Source organism: Geotrypetes seraphini, chromosome 8, assembly GCF_902459505.1.
Source record: "Geotrypetes seraphini chromosome 8, aGeoSer1.1, whole genome shotgun sequence".
Classification (NCBI taxonomy): Eukaryota; Metazoa; Chordata; class Amphibia; order Gymnophiona; family Dermophiidae; genus Geotrypetes; species Geotrypetes seraphini.
Genome location: NC_047091.1, coordinates 154,702,219 through 154,715,901, shown reverse-complemented (window position 1 = coordinate 154,715,901; position 13,683 = coordinate 154,702,219).

Below are 13,683 nucleotides of genomic sequence, written 5' to 3'. Positions count from 1 at the left end.
TGAGGCTTACATCTTTTTGGTGCAAAGCTCTGGGAAATGTGCATTAAAAAAAGTTAACCATTCTGGACCAGCTGAAAATCAGTTTTTGTAAATGACAAATGCTGTTTAACTATTAGAAAAGTTATCCTGAAGTCAAAGCTCTGGAAAATCTGTAGGCATTTCCCTTTCAAGTTTCAAGTTTATTATTTTTCTTGATTAATCGCTTAATCAAATTCTAAGCGATGAACATGTTAAATATAGTCTAATAAGGACAATACAATACAAAACAAACTTTAAATAATAACATTGGGTAAAAACTAATACATAATATTTTATACTTAAGACATAGGGTAAGATAAGGGTTAGAAATACAATTGATAAAGAAAAGGAAAACAAAGGAAAAATACATTAGGGGAATCAATTAACACATAGCATAACGCAGTAAAATAACATCACCAAATTAAGAACTATTTAATTAAATATTAAAAGCATCTTTAAAAAGAAATGTTAACAAAAATGATTTGAGGATAGGACTGCTGTTGGGACAGGCTGGGGCCCATGGCAGAAATATGGGAGGGGGGGCCCAAAGTCTCCCAAGTTCTCACAGTGGCCAACATAAGTCCCTCGTACCTGGCCAAAACCCAAGGAGTAGCAATATTCCATGCTACCGATACAGGACAAGCAGTAGCTTGCCCCCATGTATTTCTCAATAACAGACTGGACTTTTCCTCCAAGAAATTCAGACCCTTCTTAAAACCAGCTATGCTATCCAAAACCTCCTGGCAATGTGTTCCAGAGCTTAACTATTCTCCGAGTGAAAAAATATTTCCTCCTAAACAGTAGCTCTATGTAGAAGTCAATGAGTCCCATTAAAACTCAGTTTGAAAAGCCGTGAGTGCTGCTGTCTGATCCCTCTGCAAGGTTTGTAGTTTCTCCTTTTAACTCTTTGCTCTGTATTCCTTGCTGATTTTCCAATGCAGCAATGACCAGTGACACATTGAGAGTATGGAACATTATGCCACATACCTTCCTCTTCTGTCTCTGGGTAACTTGATTTATTCTGCCTTCTATCATGGCACGGAAACTTCCGATTGAAAACAGAAGGAAGTCAGAAAGTGCTTGTATCAAAAAGTAAACTGACCTCACTTAAAACCTGTCTATGGAGATTGATCAAAAATTTGGAAGTTGCTCAGGGACGTGGAACTCTTCAGGGAAGGTATATACCTCCCCAGTATGGGTACAGAGTTTATCTTCCAGTCATTGCAGCTTTTTCAATAATGATCACGCTCCAAGCCAGGGAAATTTAAAGAATATCAGTCTTTTAAAACTACTTCAAAAATGATGGCATTCTTTGTATGTTTCATGAAAGCAAACATCACTTAAAATAGGTGACTTATAATGCTATTACTTAGCTTTATGAAAAGTTTGGGGTCCCAACATGGCCCCGTTTTGTTTTTCTTCAGGAGACCCAATTGTAAAAGTACTGAGTCCTTTAAAGCTATAAATAACTATTTTGAATTGGTGATGTAAACTCATCACTGCTGGAAACAGCTACCAATATGGGAGGTTTCAACTGCCTTCCCTGAAGAGTTTCATGTCTCTGAGCAACTTCCAAATTTTTGATCAATCTCCATAGACAGGTTCTATCATGGCATAGCAACTTATTTAGCTTCCATATTCTTTAGTTTTGCTTCTTAGTCCTGCACTCCCAGCTGAATTCTGAGTGCATGCAGAGAATGGGCTGCTCTGATAGCTAATGTAGGACTGTGTGAATCTTTTGGTAGCATGCACTTGGGAGGGAATCTAATTTCTCATTGAGAATAGCCTCTTACAGACAGAGCCATGGTGATTTCTTGAAAATGACTGGGTACGGTGAAGGGAGTAGCCTAATAGTTAGTGCTGTGAGCTGAGAACCAGGCGACCTATAGCACCTTGTGACTGTGCAAGTCGCTTAACCCTCCATTGCTCCAGGTACAACTGAATGTGGGCTCAATAGGGACAGAGAAATTACCTACATATGTAAACCACTATGGTTGTAGCCACAGAAAGGTATATCAGAATCCATGACCCGTTACACCTTGATACTAACCAAATCTCTTAAATTGGGGTGAAGCTAATTATAGATTCTGAAAAATTGTGGGTGCTCAGTTATAGAATTTCCCTTCAGGTGTCCAGCATCTGCATGTCACTTGCACAGGTAAATGGGCAGAAAACCAGCCAGCTGTGACCTGGCATTGAATATGCAGGTATGTTGGTGGTGGCTGTGTGTTGAAAGAAACAATAACCCTCCCCCCAACTGCTGACTGCTACAAGCTGTATACTATCCCTACCCCTCCCCACAGATGCTACCATCGGTTCTACCATGTGCTTCTGGTTTTGTGACTGATGCTACATGCAGTGACTAAGTAAGAAAGGTGGGTTAGGGGGCATCATAGGAGTAGGGGCAGGCAAAGGCACAGACAGTAACACAAAAAAGCTGAACTTGGGTCAATACAACATTAAAGATAAAAACTGAGGTGAATTTTGTGAAGTGCTGAGGAGAGATGTACGCACATCTGTGGATGTTAATGAGAGTGGGAGGCAATGCTGGAATCATGTTGTTTTGCATGAGCTAGGAAAGTATTCTGCACGCAAGGCCCTATCTGCTGATCTCATCGTTGAGTAGGGCTGCATTCCCTTATGTTGGCCATGAAGAACTAGGAGAATCAGCCCTACTCCAGCTCCAAGTCATTTACTTTATGCCCCTTTTTTATTAACTTTAAACCTCGAGCACAATACCCCCTCTGCTCAGCTAATGCCCAGTTCTCCAAGTGGAGCAGAAGCTGTATAGCCTGCCTTCACCATCAGATGGAGACAGAGAAATACTGAGCATCTAACGCTGCCTGGTATGTTTATGGGGTGGACACTTTTTTTTTTTTTCCTTCTGCCTCTATCCACTAGTGCTGCCCAATTCACCAGTGAATCAATTTGTTTCCCCCAAATATCGGAATTGCCAATTTCAGTAACCACCCCTAGTGAGACCTGCCTTACCTCTGGATCTCGTTTAGTATCCAAATATTCCATTTTTAACAGTAGAAACATCTCATTTCTCCATAATGTAAGAGTAGGAGTGTCAGATTGTCTCCACTGTAACAGAATACATTCCCCCCCCTGGACAAGCCCAAGGACTATACTTGAGAAAACAGCAGGTTACTGCCCTCAGAGGGATCTGTTTACGTAATACTGTTTGGAAATAAAATCCTATACAGGACCAAAAGGTTTGTATCCTCTCACAGGAGCAGACCAACAGGAGTATAATGACACTTAAGACACAGCATGAGAAGCACAACCAGAAAGATAAGCATGATAAGGTGATAAGATACAGGCAAAGAAGGAACTTATACTGCTGTTCCTATAAAGGAACAGAATGTCTCAAGTGCTTGAGATGTTTCATAACTTACAAGTCATCTCCTGTAATCTGCTCCAATGTTGAAATATCCTGGTTCTAGACTTCTGCCAAAGCATCATAATCCCAGGGAGTACTGAAACTGCCCAGGCTAACCTGGTAAAAGGATAAGCTGGCTTTGGTTTGTTGAGACAAGGTGAGGGTTTCCTGAAGCAGGTTGGCCATGTTCTCAATCAAAGTATTGGTATCCAAAGAATGAATATAGCGTGAGACCTGGTGATAAAAAAGCCAATCCCGCTCCTGCAAGTAGCAGATCCGTTGGTAAAAAGGTTTAAAGTGGGAAGAACAGTTGTAACCAACAAAGGTCATTCTGGTCACTCATCAACATCGTGCACACGAGCACATTGACAAGGCGGATGCTTTGATAGAGAAGACCAACAGATAATGGTGTCTCAGTTGGCTGCGAATTTGGATATTTATTTGGTTTTATATCTTGTTCTCCTAGGAGAGCTCAGAATGTGTTACAAGTTTTACATTATAAAGCAGCTATGGATCTGCATTTGCTGTAATGCATGATGACTTGGGATGCAGGAAAGTCTGTGCACAATGGGTTCACAAACAGCTTACTGATCTGCACAAGCAACAGTGTGTGGACTTTGTGACTCAGTTCCTGAAACGGTTTGAAACTGATCTGAGTATTCTGAAGAGCATCGTCACTGGCGACAAGACACAGGTGCATCACTGTAACCTGGAGAGTAAAAGACAAAACATGATGAAGTAAAGGAAGCAGTGTTCACCTGGCTTTGGGAGCAGCCGAAAAACATCTTCTCTGCAGGAATGAAGAAACTAGTTGAATGATGCAACAAATGCATCATCTTGCATGGGGACTTTGTGGAAAAGTGATATGTTCAATTGCTCACAGTTCTATTAAAACTGTTAAATATATTTTGCCTTTACTTTTTGATTTACCCTTGTAGAAGGAATGCAACTACAACCACTTAAGCTTAAAGTGTAGTCTGTTACCTCTTAGTATTCTGTATCTGCCTAAGGAACTGTAACTTCCAAACCTCTGATCAAGCTGGATCCCATCCTCAACTCTCTCTGGGGCAGGAAGCTGAAATCTCATGAGTTGCATGGTTGGTTGGGATATCACAAAACTGAGAGCCCTGCAGCCTGGTGGAGGAAAGGGTATGATTGTTCAAATAATGTGACTTGCTAGGGGCGAGGTGGTTACCAGCAGGTTCCTGTTTCTAGTAGTAGGATAGAAGTTTTATTTATTTAAAAAGTGGCTGCAGCAGGGACACTGGTTTACTGCAGCACCTGCTCAGTTCCTGTGATGTGTAAACTCATATACACAGCTTATCCTGTGATAGCAGTACACTGTAATAGGGTTTCTGTTTCCAAACCACCATTTTAATGAAAATACAAGGTGATTTTCTGTGCATAATAAATGCAGAGAAGCAAAGGGTGGTCCATCCCCAAAGAGTGTGATTCACCATCACAGTGAGTGAAATTGAAGGCTGATGAATTAGGCTTTTTAACACTATCCAGGATATGAGTTTGGAAATATCTTCATGTTTTGCTTCTAAATGCAGCTGATCAATAAGCTGGTGACCCCTGACACAGAAGGTAACACTTTCATCTCTCCCTTGTTCACTACTCCCCCACATGGTCCAGCATCTCTGCCTCCCTCCCCAGCCCTGTAGTCCAACATATCTCCCTCTCTATGTTCCCGTCCTACCTTTCAAACCCCACTAATGCATCCAACCCCACGCTTTCAGGCACTTATTGTCAGCTGTAACGGCAAACCGCCTTTGTGTTTACAGTCAAAGCCATCGGATCCATAAGTGGACACAAGGGGACAGATCATTCTCCTGGGTCCCGAGAAAGTCAGCCTGCTCATTTTCCACTTCCGCTATGTTCGTGGAAAGAGGGCCTGCAAATTAGCTTCTGCCTACTGAATGAGGAGTTGAGCTTCTAGGCGTAATGGGGGCACTTCTGGTGTCTCCTTGCCTGTTGACATAGGCCACCGCAGTTGCATTTTCTGAGAAGACTCTGACTAACATGTCTTCCAGAGACTTCTCCAGTACCTGAACTGCTAGTAAAATGGCTGAGTTCTAATCAATTTATGGACCACTTTTGCTGAGCCAGTGTGCAATTACCCCCTCCCAACCATAAATGTTGGCATTGGTCATTAGAATCTCCCTTGAAGTAATTCAGAGAGGCATGTCCCTTGAGAGGGCAGGCAGCTTTAGCCACCACTGCAGCTGCTCTTCACTTCCAGTAACCAGGGAAGCTGTTGCTAAAGCAAGTCCATCTGAGGAGATCATTGAGAGATAAGAGTCTTGGAAAGGCCTTGTGCACTCTTGCCCAAGGAACCACCTGTATGGCTGCTGCCATCGACCCCAAGACCTGCAGGTAAGGCCACGCCTTGGGAGTCAGACTCTGTAGCAGTCTAAAATCTGTTGCCAGAGCTTCAGTTTGCATGGCTCTGGAAAAAAGACCTGGCCCAAGACCATGTCAGAATTTCCAGATACTCCAGGCACTAGGTTAGCTCCAGCTGGCTCTTCTGGAAGTTGATCTATCCCAAATCCTGGAGGAGTTGGACCACTCTTGAAACTGCCAGTTCACCTTCCTCCATGGATGGGGCTCTGATTAGCCAATTGTCTAAATATGGATGCACCTCTATCTCTGCCTTGCGGAGGTGCACTGCTGCCACCGCCTTGTCACCTTGGGAAAAGTGTGAGGTGCTGTTGTGAGGCGAACAGGAGTGGCAAGAATTGGAAATGCTTCTCCAGAAAATTAAACTGTAAGTGCCTCCTGTGGGACGGTAAGATGGAAATAGGCCGCCATCAAATTGAGGAAGGCAAGAAACTACTCACTTTTATACCTCCAAACCGTTAAGTTCTATGCAGTTCACAAGTATTTGGAGTATATGCCTCAGCCCAATTCTTAGGTACCGGTTCTATGGCACGAAGATCCAGTAGCCTTTGTACCAATGCCTGGGCTCTTTCCTGCCAGCCAGCCAGAGAGTCTACAAAGAGTTCTGGGAGGGAGGCACAAGACTTGATTTTGTAATCTTCTCAAACAACTTCTAGGGCTCAATAGTCTGTTCCTATCTGAGCCTAGCCCAACCAAAAAGCTGACAGCCTGCACCCTTTGGTTTTTGTTGGGGGGGGGCCTTGGCACCTGTCATGGCATCATTGTGCTTTCTTGGAGGTAAGGGGGGACAAGAGCAAGAGGTTTGCTATCTCCTACCCCCACTGAACCTCTGCCATGACTCCTAGAAGGATCTCTGAGTTGCTTGGCCTCCTGCATAAGGACAGAATCTTGAGATCCTCAGATATTCCCATGTCCCATATCCTGCGTTATCTGGGGTTTGCTGTCTGTAATGCTGGCTGTCAGGTCATCCAGACCTTTGCCAAATAGCATCTGCCCTTGAAAGGGAAGCCTGCTCAGAGTGGCTTTAGAAGCTGAACCTCCTGCCCACTGTCTGATCCAGAGCATCCACTGGGCAGAGATAGCATAGGCTGACACCTTGCTCATAATAGAGAATGACACGGGGACAAATTTTTCCCCGTCCCTGCAGGAACTCATTTTCCCATCCTGGCGAGTTCTTTTCCTGTCCCAGCTCCATTTCTACAAGCCTCAAACACTTTAAAATCATAAGTGTTTGAGGCTTATGTGGTTAAGGCATAGCTTACAGGAATAGGGCAGGGACAGGGATTGTGACAAAACTCATGGGGAGGGGAAATTGAGTTCCTGCGTGGCCGGGGACAAATTTGTCCCTGTATCATTCTCTAGCTCATAACTGATATCATACAGAGCGTTTCCTATATAATTCACCCCAGATAATAGTATTTGGGGATTGTCCTCTGAGGTCAGGACTTGAGGGAGATGGATATGGCAAGCACATGCCACAGAGGAAGCCACAGCTGCCATCTTATTCCCCAGGGCCAAAGCTTCAAATTGCCTCTTGAGGACCACATCTGCTTTACGATCCTGTGTATCCTTTAATATCATACCTCCTCCATTAAGCAAGGAGGTTCATTTTGTGATCTGCACCACCAGTGAATCCACCTTTATCGGAACCAACAGCTGCTGGAAATTTGGAGCCATTGGGTAAAGATTGGCCATAGTCTTAGACACTCTCATGGATCCTTTTGGTGACTCCCAGTGGTTTGTGATGTCCAGATGCAAGGGAAAGAACACTGTCGGAGCAACTGAGCTGCTCATAATTGAGCACTACAAGAAGATTGGAGGAAGTTCCAGCTTCAATTCTCGTAGTGAGGTAGAAATAAATACTGAACAGCCGGCACAACGTGGGATTATCTCCCTGATCCAGGGCCACTACCACTTAACTGCTGCTCTCATGCAAAGAACCAGATTCTACCAGAGAAACTGCATCCTGGAACAATAATGGCATGGAATTGGACTTTCCATCCTCCCAGTCTACGTCAGACTGATCCTCCTGGTCCAGCTCTGTGCCCTCTTCTGGTTGGGGCGCATGCTGAAGGGAGAATCGTTGCGCCACAGCCTCAGTCGTGCTGAACACAGTTGCTGAAGACCCTTTGCAGTTAAAATAGACATTTCACATCAGGCTTACAAAATCTGGGGTGAATCCTTTGTACTTCTGGTCCTCCTGGGCTCCATGGTCACTGTATGAAGGGACACGTATCATGAACCTTGGTAATTTTCCTTAGGCATTTGTTGTTTAAAGCTGTAAAGCCAGGCCCTGTTTGTCTTTCCTTCTTTGAAGAGAGTACAAGGACATTTATGTTTGAACAGAGATGTTCTTAACTTGTTGTGAAGTGAATTCAATTGTTTTTATAAGCCGTATTTGCAAACAGATTTAGTTAAGAGGTTTTGCTGGTCAAGGTTTTTCTGACATTTTGGACTCCAGACTCCAGATAGAAAAAATGCTGATGTCTTTAAAGTTTCATGTGACCTGTGTCCATATATGGTTTGTGTTTACGTCACATGCTGACACATGCTGACAACACTGATTCATGTAAAAGATATAAAAGGTATGTGAATCTCATAATAAAATTGGACATGTTTGGAGATCATTTCTGGCCTCTACAATATGTCCCCAGGTGCACCTGACTTCCAAATGGCAGAGAAAGTATGGGGCAGGAATTGGGACCTAAGCCTTTTCACTGTGCATCTGTGTTTGGCCAATACAGTTTTGGAGGGCTCTGTAAAAGGTATCTTCCATTGGGAATGCACCTCCTGCAGAACTCCAACCCTGGAGGAGTCAAGAGGCTGAGCCTAAGGGATGGACTCCTCAGGCATTTTTACCCCTGTATCATGCCAGGTTTGTGCTGGATGGCCAGCCAAGGAGTGTCCATGTCCCACAGGGGAGGGATCCTCTATCCTTCCCTCCCTCTGTGGTCTGGTCTCTCCTCCTTCCTCCCCCATTAGTCCGGTCTGTCTCTCTTCCATTGCGGTCGGGTATATCTGCCCTCCTCCCCCTCCCCAGTTGGGTCTCCCTCTGTGTGTGTAAACTTGGATGCAATTGTATTAGTGTAAGACAGTGGTTCTCAACCTTTCTTGTATTGTGACACGCCTGACAGACGCTGTTCACCTCCAAAACACACTAAGCGCTATAGTTTGTGGCTGAACAAAATGTCCATTATATAAGAACATAAGAAAACATAACATAAGAAATGCCTCTGCTGGGTCAGACCCGAGGTCCATCGTGCCCAGCAGTCCGCTCACGCGGTGGCCCAACAGGTCCAGGACCTGTGCAGTAATCTTCTATCTATACCCCTCTATCCCCTTTTCCAGTAGGAATTTGTCCAATCCTTTCTTGAACCCCAGTACCGTACTCTGCCCTATTACGTCCTCTGGAAGCGCATTCCAGGTGTCCACCACACGTTGGGTAAAGAAGAACTTCCTAGCATTTGTTTTGAATCTGTCTCCTATCAACTTTTCCGAATGCCCTCTTGTTCTTTTATTATTAGAAAGTTTGAAGAATCTGTCCCTCTTTACTCTCTCTATGCCCTTCATGATCCTATAGGTCTCTATCATATCTCCTCTAAGTCTCCTCTTCTCCAGGGAAAAGAGACCCAGCTTCTCCAATCTCTCAGTATATGACAGGTTTTCCATACCTTTTATCAGACGTGTCACTCTCCTCTGAATCCTCTCGACTAACGCCATATCCTTCTTAAGGTAAGGCAACCAATATTGGATGCAGTACTCCAAATGCGGGCGCACCATCGCTCGATACAACGGCAGGATAACTTCTTTCGTTCTGGCTGTAATACCCTTTTTGATTATACCAAGCATTCTATTCGCTCTCTTAGCGGCCGCTGCACACTGTGCCGACAGCTTCATTGTCATGTCCACCATTACCCCCAAGTCCCTTTCCTGTGTACTCTTATTCAATAACATCCCTCCCATTGTATAGTTGTACCTCGAGTTTCTGCTCCCCACATGTAATACTTTACATTTCTCAATGTTGAACTTCATTTGCCATCTCGCCGCCCATTCCTCTAGTTTGTTCAAGTCCCTTTGCAATTCTTCGCAGTCCTCTGTAGTCTGAGCTCCATTAAATAGTTTGGTGTCGTCCGCAAATTTTATTATCTCGCACTTCGTCCCTGTTTCTAGATCATTTATGAAGATATTAAATAGCAGCAGCCCGAGCACCGAGCCCTGCGGGACACCACTCGTGACCCTTCTCCAGTCGGAGTAGTGACCCTTCACTCCTACCCTTTGTTTTCTACCCTCCAACCAGTTTCTGATCCATCTATGTACGTCTCCTTCCACCCCATGGTTCTTCAGTTTCCGGAGTAGACATTCATGGGGCACCTTGTCAAAGGCTTTTTGGAAATCTAGATATATGATGTCTATGGGGTCTCCTTTGTCCATCCGTTTGTTGATCCCTTCGAAGAAGTGCAATAAGTTCGTTAGGCACGATCTTCCCTTGCAAAAACCATGCTGGCTGGTTATCAGAAGTTCATGTTTTTCAAAATGTTGATCGATGTTTTCTTTTATCAGTGCTTCTGCCATTTTCCCCGGAACCGAAGTCAGGCTCACCGGCCTGTAGTTTCCCGGGTCACCTCTTGATCCCTTTTTAAAGATGGGCGTAACGTTGGCTATCTTCCAATCTTCCGGGATCTCGCCTGTTTTCAGGGATAAGTTGCAAATTTGCTGCAGTAGTTCCGCTATCTCCTCCTTTAATTCCTTCAGAACCCTTGGATGTATGCCATCCGGGCCTGGGGATTTGTCGGTTTTTAGTTTTTCTATCTGCCTGCGAATGTCCTCAAGGCTCACTTCTATGGATGTTAATTTTTCTGCCTGACTACCGTTGAAGAATTGCTCAGGTATGTTGGACGTGTTTTCGTTAGTAAATACAGACGAGAAGAACGTGTTAAGCCTTTCTGCCACAACCTTCTCCTCCTTCACCACTCCCTTCCTGTCTCCGTCGTCCAGCGGTCCCACTTCCTCTCTTGCCGGCTGCTTCCCTTTAACATATCTGAAGAATGGTTTGAAATTTCTTGCTTCCCTGGCTAGCCTCTCTTCATACTCTCTTTTGGCTTTCCGAACCTCACGGTGGCATTCTTTTTGATGCTTCTTGTGCTCTTTCCAGTTCCCCTCAGATTTGTCCTTTTTCCATTTCTTGAATGAATTTTTCTTATTGCTTATCGCTTCCTTCACTGTTTTGGTTATCCACGCCGGGTCTTTTGTTCGATTCTTTTTGCACCCCTTCCTGAATCTGGGGATATACAGATTTTGCACCTCGCTCACCATTTCCCTGAAGAAGGACCAGGCATGATTTACCGTTAGCCATGTTTTGGAAGAGTTCCTAAGCTTCTTCCTTACCAATTCCCTCATTGCTTCGTAGTTTCCTTTCCTGAAATTAAAGGTTGTCGCAATGGATCTCTTGCCTTTTGATACTCCTACCTCAACCTTGAACTTGATCATATTATGATCGCTGTTTCCTAACGGTCCCACTACTTCTACTTCCTTTGCAGGTCCCCTTAACCCATTTAGGATTAGATCCAGAGTGGCATTTCCTCTCGTCGGTTCTCTAACAAGCTGCTCCATGAAGCAATCCTGTGTAGCTTCCAGGAATTTTGTCTCCCTAGTGCATTTCGAGCTTCCAAGACTCCAGTCTATCCCAGGGTAGTTGAAGTCTCCCATAATAACCGTGTTGCCGCTTTTGCATTCTCGCTTCATCTCGGCTTCCATTTCCTCATCGATATCGCCGGTTTGCCCGGGTGGGCGATAATATAGGCCCATCTTTATTTCAGGCCCTTTCCTTCCTGGTATTTTAACCCATAGAGATTCCAGCTTGTTGGCCATCTCTGCTGTGTCCATTCTTGTGGATTGTATGCTTTCTTTTATGTATAGGGCTATTCCACCTCCTTTTTGTCCTGATCTGTCCTGGCGATAGAGCTTGTATCCTGGTAGTGCTGTATCCCATTCGCTTTCCTCATTCCACCATGTTTCAGAGATTCCAATGATGTCGATGTCTTCTGCGTTGGCCAAGGCTTCTAGTTCCCCCATTTTGTTTCTTAGGCTCCTTGCATTAGCATATATGCACTTTAGATCCTGGTATTTTGCTGTCCTCCTTTCCTTTCCCTGTGTTTCGGTCCTTATTTTCTTCTCTTTTGCTGCAGACCTTGTAACCTCCTCTTCTGGGTTAGTCGACTCCTGCAATTTGTCCCTTGTTTCTTCCCAGCCATTTTTCCCCTCAGTATCTTCACAGGATACTGTCTTCCGAATCGTCGACCCTTGGTCAACTGTCGGCTTTCCCCTCCTTCTTAGTTTAAAGCCTGTTCTATTCCTCTCTTGACGTTGTTTGCTAGAAGTCTAGTTCCTGCCGCGCTCAGGTGCAGTCCATCTTTCTTGTACAGCTTGCTCTTGCCCCAAAACGCTGTCCAGTTCCTCACGAAGTGGAATCCTTCTTCCTCACACCATCTCCTCATCCACGTATTTACTGATTGTAGTTCCTCCTGCCTTTTCACATCTGCCCTCGGTACTGGTAGGATCTCTGAGAACATTATCTTCTGGGCCCTCATCCTCAGCTTCCTTCCCAGAATCTTGAATTGTTCTAACAGCGTGCTTCTTTTGTAGTCTCTCCTGCTGACATCATTCGTCCCGATGTGGATCACTATAACGGTCTCTTCTGTCTCCGCCCCTTCCAGGATCATTTCAATTTTGTCCACGATGTCCTTGGTTCTTGCTCCCGGAAGGCAGGTCACCAGTCGGTCCTCTCTCCCTCCTCTATGTGGCTGTAGATTAGATCACAAGCTGAAATTGAACCCAGACAAAACTAAATTCATCCTCCTCGAAAACAACAAAATACCAACCATAACCAACATTGAAATCAATGCAATCAACTACCCCATACAACCCACTCTAAAATTACTAGTTTTATTGTAACTTGCAGAGAATCATAACTGAGATATAAATAGGATAGATACACTTGTAACCCGCAGAGAATGAAGAACTTGTCCAGTATCACCCCCTCCCCTTCATCCAGCTCATCTTCTTAATAAGTAACAAACTCCTCTCAGATTTCCATCTCTCAGTTCCAAGCCCTGCATCTCCTTTCGGCAATGCTACCCCTTCTTCCCGCTCCCTTTCAGGTATCTTTCCCCAGACACCCGTCCTAACATAGTAGATGACGGCAGATAAAGACCCGAATGGTCCATTCAGTCTGCCCAACCTGATTCAATTTAAATTTTTAAATTTTTTCTTCTTACCTATTTCTGGGCAAGAATCCAAAGCTTTACCCTGTACTGTGCTTGGGTTCCAACTGCCGAAATCTCTATTAAGACTTACTCTAGCCCATCTACATCCTCCCAGCCATTGAAGCCCTCCCCAGCCCATCCTCCACCAAACGGCCATATACAGACATAGACCGTCCAAGTCTGCCCAGTACTGGCCTTAGTTCAATATTTAATCTTATTTTCTGATTCTAGATCCTCTGTGTTCATCCCATGCTTCTTTGAACTCAGTCACAGTTTTACTCTCCACCACCTCTCTCGGGAGCGCATTCCAGGCATCCACCACCCTCTCCATAAAGTAGAATTTCCTAACATTGCCTTTGAATCTACCACCCCTCAACCTCAAATTATGTCCTCTGGTTTTACCATTTTCCTTTCTCTGAAAAATATTTTGTTCTACGTTAATACCCTTCAAGTATTTGAACGTCTGAATCATATCTCCCCTGTCTCTCCTTTCCTCTAGGGTATACATATTCAGGGCTTCCAGTCTCTCCTCATACATCTTCTGGTACAAGCCTCCTATCATTTTCGTCGCCCTCCTCTGGACCACCTCAAGTCTTCTTACGTCCTTCGCCAGAT